We start from the raw sequence: 19,077 nt of genomic DNA on the forward strand, positions 1-19,077 counted from the left end.
AAGTATAACGTTAGTGATAGGATTAGACATTTTTAACATGGTTGAGTTTGAATATATAATCTTAGGAAGAAACAAATTTGTAGTGACCAGTAGGATTGATATTTGAGAGCATTAGGATACGTGGACATCGATGTCTTCAGTTATCCATGTTCACTTTCCTTTTAGGCTTTGGTACAATCATAAGTGTGACCTTTACATTTTTTTTTTATTCAGAATATTATTGTGCTAAAGTATATATGTAGATCAGGTGACATGAGTATTTCTTCCACCATTTCTGGGAGCAATATTTTGAAGATGTTTACGTTAGTATTAGGAGTACAAAGAAGTGTACCCTGTGTCTATGAATATAGAGATAATGCATGAATAGACCATACAGTGAATAAATATTGTAACTGGTTCCACTTTAAATAATGTATTGAATTGATATCTGAAAACATATAGGAAATCTTATATTGATATACAATCATTCATTCCAAACAGTTATACATCTAATGGTAATAATAGGATTATGGTTTATCATGAAGGTGTTTGAGTTTTGCTTCATAAGTGATGATGTTAAACGAAAATAAAGTGTTTAGAAAGAAGTCTCATGAAAAGACCAGTCAAAAAACATGGAGGAAAACATGTGGTTTGAAGCAGGAAGTGATTGATCGTGAAAACAATGCCTATAAATTTTCTAACTTTTGGATGAAATATATATCCTATGATGTGCATAAACTGAAGATATAGTAACGTACAAGTGTTGAATAAAAATGAATGTCAAAATACATATTATGTTCCCTAGGAATCTACTTGCATTGATTTTAAACTGGGTCAATAACTATAGAAATATTAGGGTTTTTATTCACCATTCACTGAAGTTAGTTTTCAGTACTAGGAAAAAAATATGTATTTCAGGTGGATGATTATTTCTGAAAATAATCTTGTGGAAAGTTGATTATAAATACACATATATGACTATGAATGAATTTAGGGAGTGTAAATTAAGACACATATATTTCATATTTTGAAAAATCTGGGGAGTGTATATATAATATATATATATATATATATATATATATATATATATATATATATATATATATATATATATAACATACACATGCACATGCACAGAAATTAAAAAGTAGTAATACAGGAGATCCAACATGGAGGCGGGCATGGAGTAATCAAGTCTCTGACCTCTTCAGCTGTGCGGCAGAGGGAGTCGTAAACTGTGTAAATGCTGTTTCCTCAGAATCACTAGGCAAAGTTGACCTGACGTGGATCTTGGGCGAACTGTCTGCGCCCCTCAGAAGACACACAGAGCCCGGATCGGCTGCATTCAAGCTCAGATTCGCCTGCTTCTTGTGACTCAGCACTAACATTCCCACTGAAATAACTGGTCAGCCCTTCTGAATTTACAGAGGTAAAAGCCAACTGAGCCTTCATAGTCAGTGGCCACAGGATTGAAATGGGGCTTGGAAGAGACACCCGTTACATTGGTCACCCGGCAAAGGAAATGATCGGTCACCATTTAAATGAATACCACCATGGCAGAGAACTGACATCACGGTCGGAGGAGACAACTTCATTGAAACCAGTGCGACAGGTGTGTAATCCCCTAGCCATCTCTCTCAACACAGCGGGAAAACCTTTAGGGCCACTCCCTGCTCTCCTGTAAGGTCCCCTCCCAGCTCTCCCGTGAGCGCGATAGCCAGACCTAGGGAATAAGGAGTGGGGCCGGACTCTACCACTCCCACCAGTGCTAACAACTGAGGTCTCTTGCACCACGTACCGGGGGCATGGCTAACAGAGGGCAAGCAAATTCGCTGGGGGTTCTCACCCCAAGCTCTACAAACTTAGGGTCTGAGGGAGGCAAACAGGGAGAGTGTGCCCAGATGTTCATGAAAACAGGGCTACCAGGAGCAGAGGCCTGGCGTGTAGCCAGTATTGAGGTGAGCGTCACAGGTGAGTGGGGCCTGGCTTGAGGAAACAAAATAGAAGGCCCTAGGCACTCAGGATTGGAGACGCACAGTGATTGTTTCCCACTTATTTAGAGGAGAAGCTTGGCCCAATGCACAGCTCCACCTACTAAAAGAGAAGTTAATTGAACTCTATGACTGCATGTATTATTATTATTATATTTTTATTTTTTTCTTTTTCTTTCATTTTCATTTTTTTTGTTGTTGTTCTTTAACTTTTTCATTTATTTATTTTTTTATTTTTTCATTTTTTACTTTTATTATTATTATCATTATTTTAAATTTTAATTTTCAATTTTTAATTATCATTATTATGTTTTAAAATTTTTTTCTTTCTTTCTTCATTTCCTATTTTTTTCTTTTGTCTTTTTATTTCTTTTCAATTTTCTTATTCTCCCTTTCTTGAATTCTACCTGCCTACTCTCATTCTCTTTAGTGACTTCTTCCCTTCCCTTCTAATGTCTTTCCTCCCAATAATCAAATAAATTTATAAGAGTAAGCAGTAACACAGCATTCAAACTGAACAAGAAGTAACATGAGCAGCATAAAAAATTAATGAAGAAAATGAGTACAAATAATGAAGGACAGCCTAAATATTCAGGAGGACCTAGAGTCATCAGAAAAATGGTCATATAAAGAACTCAAGAAATACCTCAGACAGATGAAATGGAACCTTAAAGAGGATACGAGACAGCAAATCCAAACAGTGAAAGAACACATTGAAAATGAATTACATAAACAGATAAAAGAAGAAGTTAAGCATCTTTATCAGGAGAGAGAGATTATTTAAAAAATCAAACAATAATTCTAGAAATGAAGAAAATGATAAACCAAATTAAAAACTCAATTGAGAGTATCACTAACAGAGAGGAGCATGTAGAAGACAGAATGTAAGATAATGAAGACAAAATATATCATCTTTTAAAGAGTCTAGCCAACAAAGAAACGCTGGTAAAAAATCATGAGAAAAACATCCAAGAGATATGGGATAACATAAAAAAACCAAACTTATGAGTCATCTGGACAGACGAAGGTACAGAGATTCAAACCAAGGGAATGATTAACCTGCTGAATGAAATAATTACAGAAAACTTTCCAGAAATAAAAAAAGTAAACGGATATACAAATTGTAGATGCTTTCAGGACACCAAGCACAGAAAATCACAGTATACAAATGCCAAAACACATTGTTATGAAGATATCCAATATACAGAACAAAGAGAAAATATTAAAAGCTACAAGAGAAAGGAGGCAGATTACATTCAGGGGTAAACCAAAAAGGGTAACAACGGATTTTTCATCATAGACGCTGAAAGCGAGAAGATCCTGAAACAACATATTTCAAACACTTAAAAACAATGGATGGTTTTACAAAACCTGTAAAGAAGAATTAATACCAATACTTTTCAAGTTATTTCAGGAAATAGAAAAAGAGGAAGCTCTGCCAAATTCATTCTTTGAGGCCAACATTACCCTGATTCTGAAACCAGACAAAGACACCTCAAAGAAAGAAAACTACAGACCAATATCTCTGATGAAGCTAGATGCAAAAATTCTCAATAAAATTCTGGCGAATCAGATACAAAGGCACATCAAAAAATTTGTGCACCATGATCAAGCAGGATTCATCCATGGGATGCAAAGATGGTTCAATATATGGAAATCAATAAATGTTATTCCCAATATCAATAGACTTAAAGATAAGAACCATATGATCATTTTGAAAGATGCAGAAAAAGCATTTGACAAAGTGGAGCATCCCTTTATGTTCAAAACATTAGAAAAACTAGGGATAACAGGAACTTACCTCAACATTGTAAAATCTATCTATGTTAAGCCTCAGGCTAGCATCATTTTGAATGGAGAAAAATTCAAGGCATTCTTTCTAAAATCTGAAACAAGACAGGGATGCCTTGTATCACCACTTCTATTCAATATATTTCTCGAAACACTGGCCAGAGCAATTAGACAGATGAAAGAAATTAAAGGCATAAAAATAGGAAAAGAATAACTTAAATTATCACTATTTGCAGATGACATGATTCTATACATAGAAGACCCAAAATGGTCTACAGAAAAAACTACTAGAACTAATACATGAATTCAGCAATGTGGCAGGACATAAAATCAACATGCATAAATTAAAGGCATTTCTGTATATCAGTGACAAAACTTCTGAATTCGAAATGAGGATAAACACTGCATTCACAATATCCTCAAAAAAAAAAATACTTGGGAATCAACCTAACAAAAGAGGTGAAAGATTTATACAATGAAAACTACACAACCCACGGGCTGGGGATGTGGCTCAAGTGGTAGCGCGCTCGACTGGATTGCGTGCGGCCCAGGTTCGATCATCAGCACCACATACAAACAAAGATGTTGTGTCTGCCGAAAACTAAAACATAAATTATTAAAAGATTCTCTCTCTCTCTCTCTCTCTCTCTCTCTCTCTCTCTCTCTTTCTCTCTCTCTTTAAAAAAAAGAAAACTACAGAACCCTATAAAGAGAAGTAGAATAAGATCTCAGAAGATTGAAAAATATACTCAGTTCATGAATAGGCAGAACTAACATCATCAAAATGGCGATATTACTAAAAGTTCTCTATAGGTTTAATGCAATGCCAATCAAAACCCAAAGGCATTTTTTTGTAGAAATAGATAAAGCAATCATGAAATTCAAATGGAATAATAAAATACCCTGAATAGCAAAAGAAATTCTAAGCAGGAAGAATTTTTGAATCAGGTGGTATAGCGATACCAGATTTCAAACTATATTACAGAGCAATAGTAACAAAAACAGCATGGTACTGGTACCAAAACAGGCAGGTGGATGAATGGTACAGAATGGAAGACACAGAGACTAATCCAAAAATCTTCCACTACCTTATTTTGATAAAGGAGCTAAAAGTATGCAATGGAGGAAGGATAGCATCTTCAACAAATGGTGTTGGGAAAACTGGAAATTCATATGCAACAAAATGAAACTGAATCCACTCCTCTCGCCATACACAAGAGTTAACTCAACGAGGATCAAGGAGCTAGATATCAACTCAGAGACTCTGCGTCTGATAGAAGAAAAATTTGGCTCTGTTCTACATATTATGGTGTCGGGCTCCAAATTCCTTAATAGGACACCCATAGCACAAGAGTTAATAACAAGAATCAACAAATAGGACTTACTTAAACTGAAGAGTTTTTTTTTTTTTTTTCTCAGCAAGAGAAACAATAAGAGAGGCAAATAGGAAGGCTACCTCATGGGAACAAATTTTTACTCCTCACACTTCAGATAGAGCCCTAATATCTAGAGTATATAAAGAACTCAAAAAATTAGACAATAAGATAACAAATAACCCAATCAACAAATGGGCCAAGGACCTGGACAGACATTTCTCAGAGGAGGACATACAATCAATCAACAAGTACATGAAAAAATGCTCACAATTTCGAGCAGTCAGAGAAATGCAAATCAAAACCATGCTAAGATACCATCTCACTCCAGTAAGATTGGCAGCCATTATGAAGTCAAACAACAACAAGTGCTGGCAAGGATGCGGGGAAAAGGGTACTCTTGTACATTGCTGGTGGGACTGCAAACTAGTGCGGCCAATTTGGAAAGCGGTATGGAGATTCTTGGGAAAGCGGGGAATGGAACCACCATTTGACCCAGCTATTGCCCTTCTCAGACTATTCCCTGAAGAATTTAAAAGAGCGTACTACAGGGATACTGCCAAATCGATGTTCATAGCAGCACAATTCACAATTGCTACACTGTGGAACCAATCCAGATGCCTTTCAATAGATGAATGGATAAAAAAATGTGGCATTTACACCATGGAGTATTACGCAGCACTAAAAAATGACAAAATCATGGAATTTGCAGGGAAATGGATGGCACTAGAGCAGATTATGCTTGGTGAAGCTATCCAATCATTAAAAAACAAATGCCAAATGTCTTCTTTGATATAATGAAAGCAACTAAGAACAGAGCAGGGAGGAAGACCAGGAAGAAAAGATTAACATTAAACAGAGAAATCAGGTGGGAGGGAAAGGGAGAGAAAAGGGAAAATGCTTGGTAATGGAGGGAGACCCTCATTGTTACACAAAATTACATATAAGAAGTTGTGAGGGGAATGGGGAAATAAACAAGGAGAGAAATGAATTACAGTAGATGGGGGTAGAGAGAGAAGATGGGAATTGAGTGGAGGGAGGATAGTAGAGTATAGGAAATGTAGCAGAATACAACAGTAACTAATAGGGCATTATGTAAAAATGTGGATGTGTAACTAATGTGATTCTGCAATCTGTATTTGTGATAAAAATGGTAGTTCATAACCCACTTGAATCTAATGAATGAAATATGATATGTCAAGAGCTTTGTAATGTTGTGAGAAACCAATTAAAAGAAAGTAGCAATATATATGATAATCGAAATTCATCATGAAATATATATAATCCACAGATCAAAAAATATTCAATTTACTGAACATGGATTTATGTATATTGTTGTTCAACTAGGAAGCTCACCCATAGGTTGAATTTTCAGTTCCAACAGCGTATACGAGGAGTGATTAATTCTCACAATTTGCATCTGCCAATTCAGCCACCTCACAAGTATGTAAGTTTGAAATCAGGTATGATTTTATATGTGCATATAAAAATACATGTGCTGAATAGGCTACAGAGACAGGGAGACAGGAATTCACATATTTGTTAATTTTAAAAACACAAGTAGAACTATTTCAACAAAAAATTGACTAGATTTATAACTCCTACACTATATAATGCAAAAGGCAATTCCAACTATACACCATGCCTCATCTGAATTGCTTGTATTGCTATTTTGTTTTGGTTATTTTTCACCATCATATTAGGATTAGTAGTCAGAGTCTAGTAGGGTATTGTTTAGTGTCAGGGATTCAGTATTTCAAATGGAAAATTGGAAAATGAATTCAATGTGTATGTAAATATGTGCTACACAAAAATCTTCCCACTCACATTAAGAACAATGCCTTGAAATTACCTTCGCCACAAGTAAGACACAATTAGAGGAGAAGAGTTAGAAAATCTGTGAATACATATCTGGAATGGAATATGCTCGGGAGTTCACAACCTTGGAGGTGGTAGAGGAGTTTCCAAAAGTAAAGGACAGGGTAAACACTCCAGAAACATGGAGCTCTGCTGGCCTAAGACTTCTTGGGAAACTGCCTCTGAGGTTGGGCATTTAAAATATATGTTGTTTTCAGGAGCTTTAGCTTCCTTTGTGGTGAGACCATCAAAGCTGGGTCTGCATCTATGTGACCTGGAAGACATGGTTTCTTATATTCCAATGACCATGAGGCAGAACTGCTGAATTCTCTCTTTGTAGTTAAACTGTGGCCACTGTAGGCTAAGTTTCTCCCGGTGGGGACTATGAAGACATTTGGTCGTCCTCCAATTTTCCTGGTGTTTCTTGCTGCTGCACTGGGAATTTGGTATTTGCTTCACAAAATACAAGAAGTTCAACTGGGATACAGTGCTGGCGGGAGTTCTGTCACGTGTGGTGGGTCAGGGTCTGCAGGAGAATGCACCAACAAGGCTTCTGTCCCACATAGCTTGCCTCAACAAGCATAGCAACCTGATTCTGAACATTGCCCTGAAACCTCTCCTTATAACAAGATGCCTTTACATATAAGGGTCTGATGTCTGTACTATGTCAGACAATAACCATTTGGAAGCCAATGGCAGATTCACATTGCCCCACCATGATGTTTTATCACACACCTGCCCACCACTGCTCTAGGCCCACTACTCAGCAGGCTCCAAATTACTGGCATCTCTGTTCTACACCATTTTCATGAAACCCAGTCAAACGAGGAACTGTCTGGTATACACATGATTAACAACAGGATATTCAAAGGTTCTCCAGTGCCACCTGGTAATGAGAATTTCAAAACTTTCATGGTATTTATCTAGCAATTTTTCAAGGATGAAGTTGGAGGCACTGTGGGTTTCAATTCAAAACACTCCCACAGTGTCCTCATCTTCTTTCATATAGACACTCATCATAACTCTGGCTGGAGGTTTCTGTGAGTGGCGCAGCCCAAGAAAGTGTCCAAAATAAGCTCACTTGCCACTCATTTGCCTAAAAACATGGTGGCCTGGAAACTCTTCCTGTGAACCAGGAGTGATCAAATATTCCTGCTGTAAAAGTGTTCCGCTTCTCCAATTTGAGGCCTACTGGCTGTCAAGTATAGATTCTTTATGTGAGTTGGAGTCATGAGAAAACCCAAGCATATATGGGCTAGCCTCTGCAGGAATTTGAAGAACTCATTTGACCCAATGGATCCCTATTCTCACTTGATGGAAGTCAGGAACCTCAAACAAGAAGGAAAAAAAATTAATCCAAAATGAATGCTCTTTTGGCCATTTTGGTTTTGGAAGCACATGGGATCTTTCTTTAGATCCATCATGTGCTGAGAATCTAAGCCACAAACTCACAAAAGGACAAGAGGCTGATTCAGACACATCCCATTCCAAAGCAATTTAGCAAAGAGCCACAGGTGATGCCCATTAATTTCCATATGAAAACAGTTTTCTTCAGGCTTCACAAAGGGGTGTCCTGAGGCAAAGACCTTCCTGACATTCAGGGTAATAGAAATCTAAGTAAGCAAATGGCCCAAAGCAGGGTTTCTCCACTGAGACTTTACTGGTCACACTGATGTCTGAGTTTTCTGAGATGCTCCCATTCCCTTCAGCTATCCAGTACATGGGCATGTCACAGAGCCTTGTGGTGTTACATATCTGGGACACAGAGCTGTGAGCCTATTGTGGAGAGTGGCCAGTATTCATGAAGAAAACAGGAACTTAAGAAGATAGTAGGTGTTGCCCATCCAAAAGGCAAACTGCAGTCCATTCATCAATTGGGCAATATGATTGCGGGGAAGCTTTATACTAGAGACAACACATCTATTGATGCATTCTCTTTTCTAAAATCTACAACCATTGATACAGTGGAATACACAGACATAGAATCACTCGCCATGTCAAATGACTTACTAAAAATAGTCCACTCCAAACCAAACAAACCGCCTTTCCTACCTATTCTCAGAACATGAGAAAAAACCACAAACTCACACCCACAACGGCAAATGCACCTCATTCCCCCAAGTAGGTCTGTGACTATCCGGAGTGTCTTCTGACTGGTGGGCCATATTTTGTTCCCCCAAAATGGCATGTCCGCTCTCAGTTCTGGTCTCCTTGGCCAACTCTGTGAAGTTGTCAGGAGCCAGCACTGAGCCACTACCTGCTTTCTCAGGAAAGGCCCCTCTTCAGAGCTCTGCTGGCATTTGACCAACCTCAAATCAGTAGGTGCCAAAAAGACTGACTCTGTCCTTGGGAAAAGCAAACAAGTTATACCACTGGGACTGGGACTGGGACTGGCTCTGAGTGGCTGGCTTCTTGGATTCCAATTTCAGAAAATTCCATCACCAAGGAAGTGAGATGAGGTCACTTCCTTCCTGAACTGAATGAGGTCACTGCCTTGGTAACCACTTTGTCCTAACAGTTGCTTCCAAGGTTTCCATGAGATGGAGGCTGCCCCAACATCCTGTGACACATTCAGAAGTTAGAATGGTATATCAACCATAGACACACAGGAACAGCTCTCCATACAGGCCTGGTTTGCTCCATCTTCTCTATAATAAGAAGAGAGAGGCTGATTCAGACATATAAATTCATCCTGAGCAGGTTGTTTGCCATGGAAGATGACTATTGCAACATCAGGTCCTACATAGCTGCCTACATCTTCTCCAAGGATTATTTTTCCATGGATCTTTGAGGTTCTCAGCAGGTGGAAGATCACCTAAATTCCTATATTGTAAGACCAACTCTGTCCCTTCTTTTCTGTAAGTTATATTGAGGGGACAGTGTATCGTTAGGGTTAATAACATGTTCAATTTGGGTTACGAATCATTCTGAGGGATGAATAACGGTATTGAAAACATGCGATATTTACAAGAGTATATAGGTGAAATATAATTATGAAAGCAGAAATCTAGGTAAGATTTGAAGCCCAGAAGGGCATTGGATCATTGAGTGGGATACTTATCTTTGAGTTATGTGCTGCACAGATGTCTCAGATAAATCAATATACAATGGCATAGGACCTTGTACCTTGGATGATTGAATGTTCAAGAGAACATCCGGTCAAAACGGATAGTCAGTAGGATTAGGAAGATTCTCAGTAGGGTTATAAAGAAGAGTGAGTATAGGATTTGGACCAAAAGTTCTTTAGCAATAGGGTTTCGGGTAGACAGTGAATCTTAATGTCAGCACATGTGAAGAGTCAGTCACAATGATGAAGTGGGGAAAACATGTAGGAAAGCAGATATCAATAGAAACATTAGGATATCAAACAAAGTATAAAGTGAGTTATAGGATTAGACATTTTCAAAAGGCTTGAGGTTCAAAATATAATCTTAAGCAGAAACAAATATGTAATCACCAATAGGATTGACATTTGAGAGCATTAGGCAACCTGGACATGGATGTTATTAGAAATCTATGCTCACTTTCCTTTTAGGCTTTGGTAAAATCATAAGTGTGACCTTTGCTTTTTGTGTCCAGAATATTGCTGTGATAAAATGTATATGTAGATCAAGTGACAAGAGTATTTCTTCTACCATTTCTTCAAGCAATATTTTGAAGACGTATAAATTAGTATGAAGGTACAAATAGAGTTACCCTGTGTCTATGAATATAGAGATAAGGCATGAATAGACCATACTGTGAATAAATAATATAACTGGATCCACTTTAATTAATGGATTGCATTGATATCTGAAAATATATAAGAAATATTATATTGATATACAATCATTCATTCAAACCAGTTTTATATCTGATGGTCATCTTAGGTTTATGGTTTATCATGAAGGATGTGTGAGTTTTACTTCAAAATTGATTACGGAAATCGAAATAATATATTTGGAAAAAAGTATCATGAAAAGACCAGTAAAGAAACAGAGACATACATGTTTTCTGGAGCAGGAAATTATTGAAAGTGAAACAAATGCCTATAAATTTGCTAACTAGTGCATGAAATATATATCCTATTATGTGCATAAACTGAAGAAATAGTAATGTACCAGTGTTGAATATCAATGAACGTCAAAACACGTATCATGTCCCATAGGAATCTACTTGCATTGATGTTAAACTGGGTCAGTTAATGTAGAAATATTAGGATTTGTATGCACCTTTCACTGAAGTTAGTTTTCAGTACTAGGAAACAAATATGTATTTCAGGTGGATGAATATTTCTGAGAATAATCTTGTGAAATGTTGATTATTAATCCACATTCATGAACATGAATAAAATTAGGGAGTGTATATAAGACACATATATTTCATATTTTGAAAAATCTGGAGGGTATATATATATATATATATATATATATATATATATATATATATATATACACACACACACTCACACACACACACACACTAACACAGACATTAAAAATATAAATAAATATGCCATTCGAAATTAACCATGAAATATGTATCATTCACAGATCCAAAAACATTCATTTACAGAACATGGATTTATGTATAATGCTGTTCAACTAGGAAGCTCACCCATAGGTCGAATTTTCAGTTCCAACAGCGTTTAAGTGGAGTGATCTCTTCTCACAATTTGTATCTGCAAAGTCCTGCACCTCACAAAAATGTACGTGTGATATCCGGTAGGATTTTATATGAGCATATAAAAATACATGTGCTGAATAGGCTACAGAGAAAGGGAGACAGGAATTCACATATTTGTTAACTTTAAAAACACATCGAGAACTATTTCAATTAAAAAATGACAAGATTTATAACACCTACCCTTTATCTTGCAAAAGGCAAGTCCAATATACACCATGCCTCCTCTGAACTGCTTGTATTTCAATTCTGTTTGGGTTATATTTCTCCAGCATATTAGGGTATGTAGGGTATGGGTAATTGTCAGGGGTTCTGTATTTCGAATGGAAAATTGGAAAATTAATTCAATGTGTATGCAACTATGTGCTACACAAAAATCTTTCCACTCTCATCCAGAACAATGCCTTGACATTACCTTCGTCCCAAGTAAGACACAATTAGAGGAGAAGAGTTAGAAATTCTGTGAATACATATCTGGAATTGAAAATGCTCAGGAGTTCATAACCTTGGAGGTGGCAGAGGAGTTTCCAAAAGTAACGGACTGGGTTGATCACCCAACCTGATCTTTCTTTAAAATTCGAAGCCATCTTGCCACAAAGCCATGAAAAGATATTTTTTGCTTTATTATAAATTACTGGTAATTCTGAACCTGCTTGGAATGCCTTCCCATGCCTTGAATTCACCCATGCCTTGTTCTCTGACAAAATAACAGCCCTCTCTGAAACTTTAGTGACACCTCATAAAAATTGGCCTTCCCTGGCCAGACAACTACCCACTCTGAGGCTCTAATGGTCCTCATAATTTCTGACGCTGGGGCCAGCAAAAAAAAAAAAAAAATGGAAACTACAATTAGTGTGATGCTTGTCAAAGTTCTGTTTTCTATAACCCCCCTTTTGTGGAACTTTCTGGGCTATAAAGCTGGGCCAGCCATAGGAAAGGTGGGTTTGCTGTCTTGTTCTCGCCATTTTGAGAGGGAGAGGCAGCCTGGCCGGTTGAAATAATAAGCTTGCCTCAATTTGCTTTTACTTGGAGTCAGTGGTCTTTTCATGCATCCTGGTCTAACATTTTGGAGATCCCCAGCAAGATGACCCGACCAGATCACAAGACCAGACTGCTGGAAATTCTGAACCTGGCATTTCCTCCAGGAGTCCGGGCTGAAAAGCCAAGTTCCAAGGCTTTGGAGTGAGCCTTCGGTCCGGAGAGCACTGCAGTAAACCATCGCACTTAAACTATTAGCAAGAACCTGGTGAAGGAGGCCTCCATAGGCAAATTGCGCCTTTATAACATCTGATATCCGGTTAAGGGAGATCTCTTCTGATGACAGAGAGGTGGCCTGGGGAGGGTCACACATACTCCTGTCCAAGACAGTAATGAGAATCATTCTGTCTTCTGTTCTGTAGGGAATTCCTCTGGAATGGTAGATAGATGCCGACTGGCATGCACACGGTCCTACCCGGAGCTTTAGCAAGACGTTGCATTGCTCCTCTGTTTTTCTGTTTCTTCACCGGTTTTTGTTTTTTTGTGTGTGTTTTGTTCTGTGTTCTATATGTTTTTTTTTGTTTGTTTGTTTTTTGTTGTGTGTTTTGTTGTGTGATTTCTGTGGTAAAAACTTAAGGATATTGGAAGTGAAAATGGGTAATAAAGCAAGTAAGCCTGACACCCTTTTGGACTGTGTTTTAAGACACTGCGATGAACTTTACCCCCCTTTGTTAAGCAGGATGCAAGAAGCCCCTAGCTGGTTGCCTGGAGCACACCCACTGCAGAGGGCAATGACTGCTGGGGACCTAAAAACTGACTATCTCCCAGATTAACACGTGAAACTCCTTTGAAACCCCTTGTACCTCCAGATCAAGAGAGTCAAAAACTTTTGTCAGAGTCCACTGTTTTTCTCCTTATTAGCAAAGCAGTGAACCTCCCTTTTTGTTATTCTCAAACCCTGTTCTCATTATTAAACTATTATTAATTGGTTTCAAGGTCAGGAACCAAAAATTAAGTTACAAATTTTGATACCCCCCCCCCCGACACTGGAACTTTTTGCAACAGAACAATAGGTAAGCAAAAGGCCCAAAGCCGGGTTTCTCCACTGAGACTTCACTGGTCACACTGATATCTGAGTTTTCTGAGATGCTCCGATTCCCTTCAGCTATCCAGTACATGGCCATGTCACAGAGCTTGGAGGTGGTACATATCTTGGACACAAAACCATGAGGCATTTCTGGAGAGTTTCCAGTATTCAGAAAGATATCAGAAACTTAGGAAGGTAGTACGTGTTGCCATCCATAAGGCAAGCGGCTCTCCATTTATAAATTGGGCAGGATGAATGCAGGGAAGCATTCTACTAGACAGGACACAACCATTGATGCATTCGCTTTTCAAATGTCTGCAACCACTGATACAGTGGGATACACAGACATTGAAACACTCTTGTTGTCAAACGACTTTCTAGAAACAGTCCAGTACAAACAAACAAACTGTCTTCTCTACCTATTCTCAGAACATGAGACAAAACTGCAAACTCACCGACACCCAGAACGGCACCTCCTTCCCCCAAGTATGTCTGTGACTATCCTGTGTGTCCTATGACTGGTGGGCCACAGTATGATCCCCCGAAATGTCCTGTCCTGTCTCAGATCTGCTCTCCTTGGCCAACTCTGTGAAGTTGTCAGGAGCCATGGTTGAGCCACTACCTGCTTTCTCATTAAAGGTCCCTCTTCAGAGCTCTCCTGGCATTTGGCCATGCTCATATCCATAGGTACCAAGAAAGACTGACACTGTCCTTGGTAAATCCAAACAATTGAGACCCCTGGGACTGGGCCTGTGACTGGCTCTGGGTGCCTGGCTTCCTGGATCCAAATATTAGAGAGTTCCATCACCAAGGAAGTGAGGTAAGTCACTTCTTTCAGGAACTGAATGAGGTCACATCTTGGCAACCCCTTTGTCCTAACAGTATCTTCCAAGTTTCACATGAGATGGAGGCTGCCCCTACTTCCTGTGACAGTTTCAAAAGTTAGAATGGTATATCAACCATAGACACGAGGGAACAGCTCTCCACACAGGCCTAGTTTGGTCCATTTACTCTACATTAAGAAGAGAGAGGCTGATTCAGATATATCCCTTCATACTGACCAGGTATTTTCACATGAAAGATGACTTTTGCTCTCTCAGGTCCATCATAGCTGCCTACATCTTCTTCAGGGATCATTTCCTCAGCAGGGGGAAAATTCCCTACATTCCTGTATTGTAAGACCAACAATGTCCCTGCTCTTCTGTAAAGTTAGATTGAGGGAACAGTGAATGGTTAAGGTTAATAACAGGTTCGATTTGGATTAGGAATCATTCTGCAGGATGAATAGTGGTATTGGGAACCTGCGATATTTACAAGTATATACAGGTGAAATATAAGTATGAAAACAGAAATCCAGGTAAGATTTGAAGTCCAGAAGGACATTGGGCCCATGATTGGGATACTTAGCTTTGAATTACGTTCTGCAATTATGTCTCAGATAAATAGATATACAATGGCTAGGACCTTCTACCTTGGATGATTGAATGGCGAAGAGAACATCCAGTCAAAAAGGGATAGTCGGTAGGATTAGGAAGATTGTCAGTATGTTTAGGAAGAAGAGTGAGTGTAGGATTTGGAACAAAAGTTCTTTAGCAATAGGTTTTCGGGTAGAGAGTGAATGTAAATGTCAGCACATGTGGAGAGTCAGTCACAATGATAAACTGGGGAAAATATGTAGGAAAGCAGATATCAATAGAGATATTACGAAATCAGCCAAAGTATAATGCGAGTGATAGGATTAGACATTTTCAACAGTGTTGGGTTTGAACATATTATTACAGGAAAAAATATATATGTAGTCACCAATAGGATTGACATTTGAGAGCATTAGGCATCCTGGACATGGATGTTTTTCATAATCCATGCTGAATTTCCATTTATGATTTGGTACAATCATAAGTGTGAACTTTGCATTTTGTGTCCACAACATTACTGTGATAAAATGTATATGTAGATCAGGTGACCTGAGTATTTCTTCCACCATTTCTTCGAGCAATATTTTGAATACATAATAGTTAGTATTGGGGGTACAATTAGGTGTACCCTGAGTCTATGAATATAGAGATAATGCATGAATAGACCATATTGTGAATGAATAATATAACGGGTTCCAACATTAAGTAATGGATTGAATTGATATCTGAAAATATACAGGATATCTTATATTGATATACATACATTCATTCCAAACAGTTATACATCTAATGGTAATATTAGGGTTATGGTTTATCATAAAGAGTTTGTGAGTTTTTCCTCAAAAGTGATTATGGAAATCGAAAATTATGTGTTTCGAAAGAAGTCTCAAGAAAAGGCCAGTCAAGACACCGGGAGGAATTCATGTGTTCTGAAGCAGGAAGTGATTGAATGTGAAAAAAATGCCGATAAACTTGTGAACTTGTTGATGAAATATATCTCCTATGTTGTGTATAAACTGAAGAAATAGTAATGTACCACTGTTGAATAAAAATGAACGTAAAATACACATCATGTCCCATAGAAATCTACTTGCATTGATGATAAACTGGGTCAGATATTGTAGAAATATTAGGATTTGTATGTACCATTCACTGAAGTTAGTTTTCAGTACTAGGAAACAAATATGTATTTCAGGAGGATGAATATTTCTGAGAATAATCTTGTGAAAAGTTGATTATAGAGATCAGGCCCAGCGTCCCGCGGAGCAGCAGAGCCACCCCCGCGCCTGCAAGGTAGGCGCATCTGCCACCCACCGGCAGGTCAGGCCCAGTAACTCTCGGAGAGACACAGCTGCTCCACGCGCGTGCAAGGTAGGCGGGACCGTGACCCCTGACAAAACAGGCCCAGTGGCCCACCAGACACATCGCCCCAGTTGGGGGAGGGGCAGAGCCGCCGGGCGCTTGCAAGGTAGGCGGACCCGCGACCCACCAGCAGAACAGGCACAGCAATCCACAGAGCGGCAGAGCCACCCCCCGAGCTTGCAAGGTAGGCAGACCTGCAACCCACCTGCAGGTCAGGCCCAGCAACCTGCGGAGAGGCACGGATGCCCCACACGCCTGCAAGGTAGGAGCAACCGTGACCACTGAAAAAACAGGCCCAGTGGCCCACCAGACACATTGCCCAGGTTGGGGGAGGGGCAGAGCCGCCACCGGCACCTGCTAGGTAGACAGACCTGCATCCAACTCACAGAACAGGCCTAGCGGCCAGCGGAGAAGCAGAGCCGCTGTGCACGCCAGCAAGGTAGGCGGACCTGTGACCACCAAAAGAACAGGCCCACCGAAAGTACAGGCCCAGCAGCCTGCCGACGTGGTAGGCACATTGCCCCAATTGGAGGAGGGGCAGAACCACCGCCAAAGCCTGCGAGGGAGACTTTGCAACTATACAAGAGCAATATAAATATATAGGGGGAAAATAAATAACACAACAGTTTCACCAAGCAGAAAGAAACGCGATCAGTATGAAAAGACAAGGAAAGAAAGGACCACAAGCAATGCAGGTCAACTCAACTTTAGAAGAGGTAATATCTGCAGCAGATGGAATGTCAGATAAAGAATTCAGGATATACATGCTTCAGATGATTTAGAGTCTCAAGGAAGACTTTAGACAGCAAAATCAGACAATGTAAGACCACTTCAACTACTTTGACAATGAATTACATAAACAAATCCAAGAAGCAAAAGATCAATTATACAGGGAGATAGAAGTTATAAAAAACAAACAAACAGAAATCCTGGAAATGCAGGAAGCAATTAACTAACTTAAAAACTCAATTGAGAATACTACCAGCAGAGTAGAACACTTAGAAGATAGAACATCAGACAATGAAGACAAAGTATTTCAACTGGAGAAGAACATAGACAGCTCAACAAAGCTGTTAAGAAACCATGAGCAGAACATTCAAGAAATATGGGATAACATAAACAGACCAAAAGTCATTGGGATACAGGAAGGTATAGAGGTCCAAACAAAAGGAATGAGCAATCTATTCAATGAAATAATACGAGAAAACTTCCCAGACTTGAAGAGTGAGACAGAATTCCAAATCCTAGAAGCCTACAGGATGCCGAATGTGAAAAATCATAAGAGATCCACACCTAGACACATTATAATGAAGATGCCCAGCATACAGAAAAATGAGAGAATTTTAAAAGCTACAAGAGAAAGGAAGCAGATTACATTTAGGGGTAAACCAATCAGGATAACAGTTGACCTTTCAACACAGACTCTGAAAGCTACAAGATCCTGGAATAACATATTTCAAACACTGAAAGAAAATGGGTTCCAACCAAGAATTGTGTATCCAGCGAAATTAAGCTTCAGGATGGAAGATGAAATTAAAACCTTCCATGATAAACAAAAGTTAAAGGAATTTGCAGCTAAAAAACCATCTCTTCAAAACATCCTCGGCAAAATATTACAGGAAGAGGAAATGGAAAATTTCAATGAAAACCAACAGTGGAAGGTAGTACAGTAAAGGGAAGGGGATAATCAAAGAGAAAAACAAACCATGTTTAGTAACATAAATAAACAAATATGGCTGGAAGAACAACCCATATGTCAATAATAACCCTAAAAGTTAATGGCTTAATCTCACCAATTAAGAGACACAGGCTAGTAGAATGGATCACAAAACAAGACCCAACAATATGCTGCATTCAGGAGACGCATTTGATAGGAAAAGACATACATAGACTGAAGGTGAAAGGTTGGGAAAAATCATATCACTCATATGGACTTCGGAAACAAGAAGGAGTGTCCATACTCATATCAAATAAAATAGATTTCAAGCCAAAGTTAATCAAAAGGGATAAAGAGGGACACTACATACTGCTCAAGGGAACCATACACCAACGAGACATAACAATCATAAATATATATGCCCCAAACAATGGTGCAGCTGTGTTCATCAAACAAACTCTTCTCAAGTTCAAGAGTCTAATAGACCACCATACAATAATCATGGGAGACTTCAACACACCTCTATCACCACTGGACAAATCTTCCAAACAAAAGTTGAATAAGGAAACTATATAACTCAATAACATAATTAATAACCTAGACTTAATTGATATATATAGAATATACCACCAAACTTCAAGCAGTTACACTTTTTTTCTCAGCAGCACATGGATCCTTCTCAAAAAATAGATCGTATATTATGTCAAAGGGCAACTCTTAGACAATATAAAGGAGTAGAGATAATACCATGCATCTTATCTGATCATAATGGAATGAAATTAAAAATCAACGATAAAATAAGTAAGGAAAAATAATGCATCACTTGGAGAATGAACAATAGGTTACTGAATGATGAATGGGTTATAGAAGACATCAAGGAGAAAACTAAAAAATTCTTAGAGATAAATAAAAAAACAGACACAAC

This window comes from Callospermophilus lateralis, chromosome 13, assembly GCF_048772815.1.
Source record: "Callospermophilus lateralis isolate mCalLat2 chromosome 13, mCalLat2.hap1, whole genome shotgun sequence".
In the NCBI taxonomy this organism is placed as follows: domain Eukaryota; kingdom Metazoa; phylum Chordata; class Mammalia; order Rodentia; family Sciuridae; genus Callospermophilus; species Callospermophilus lateralis.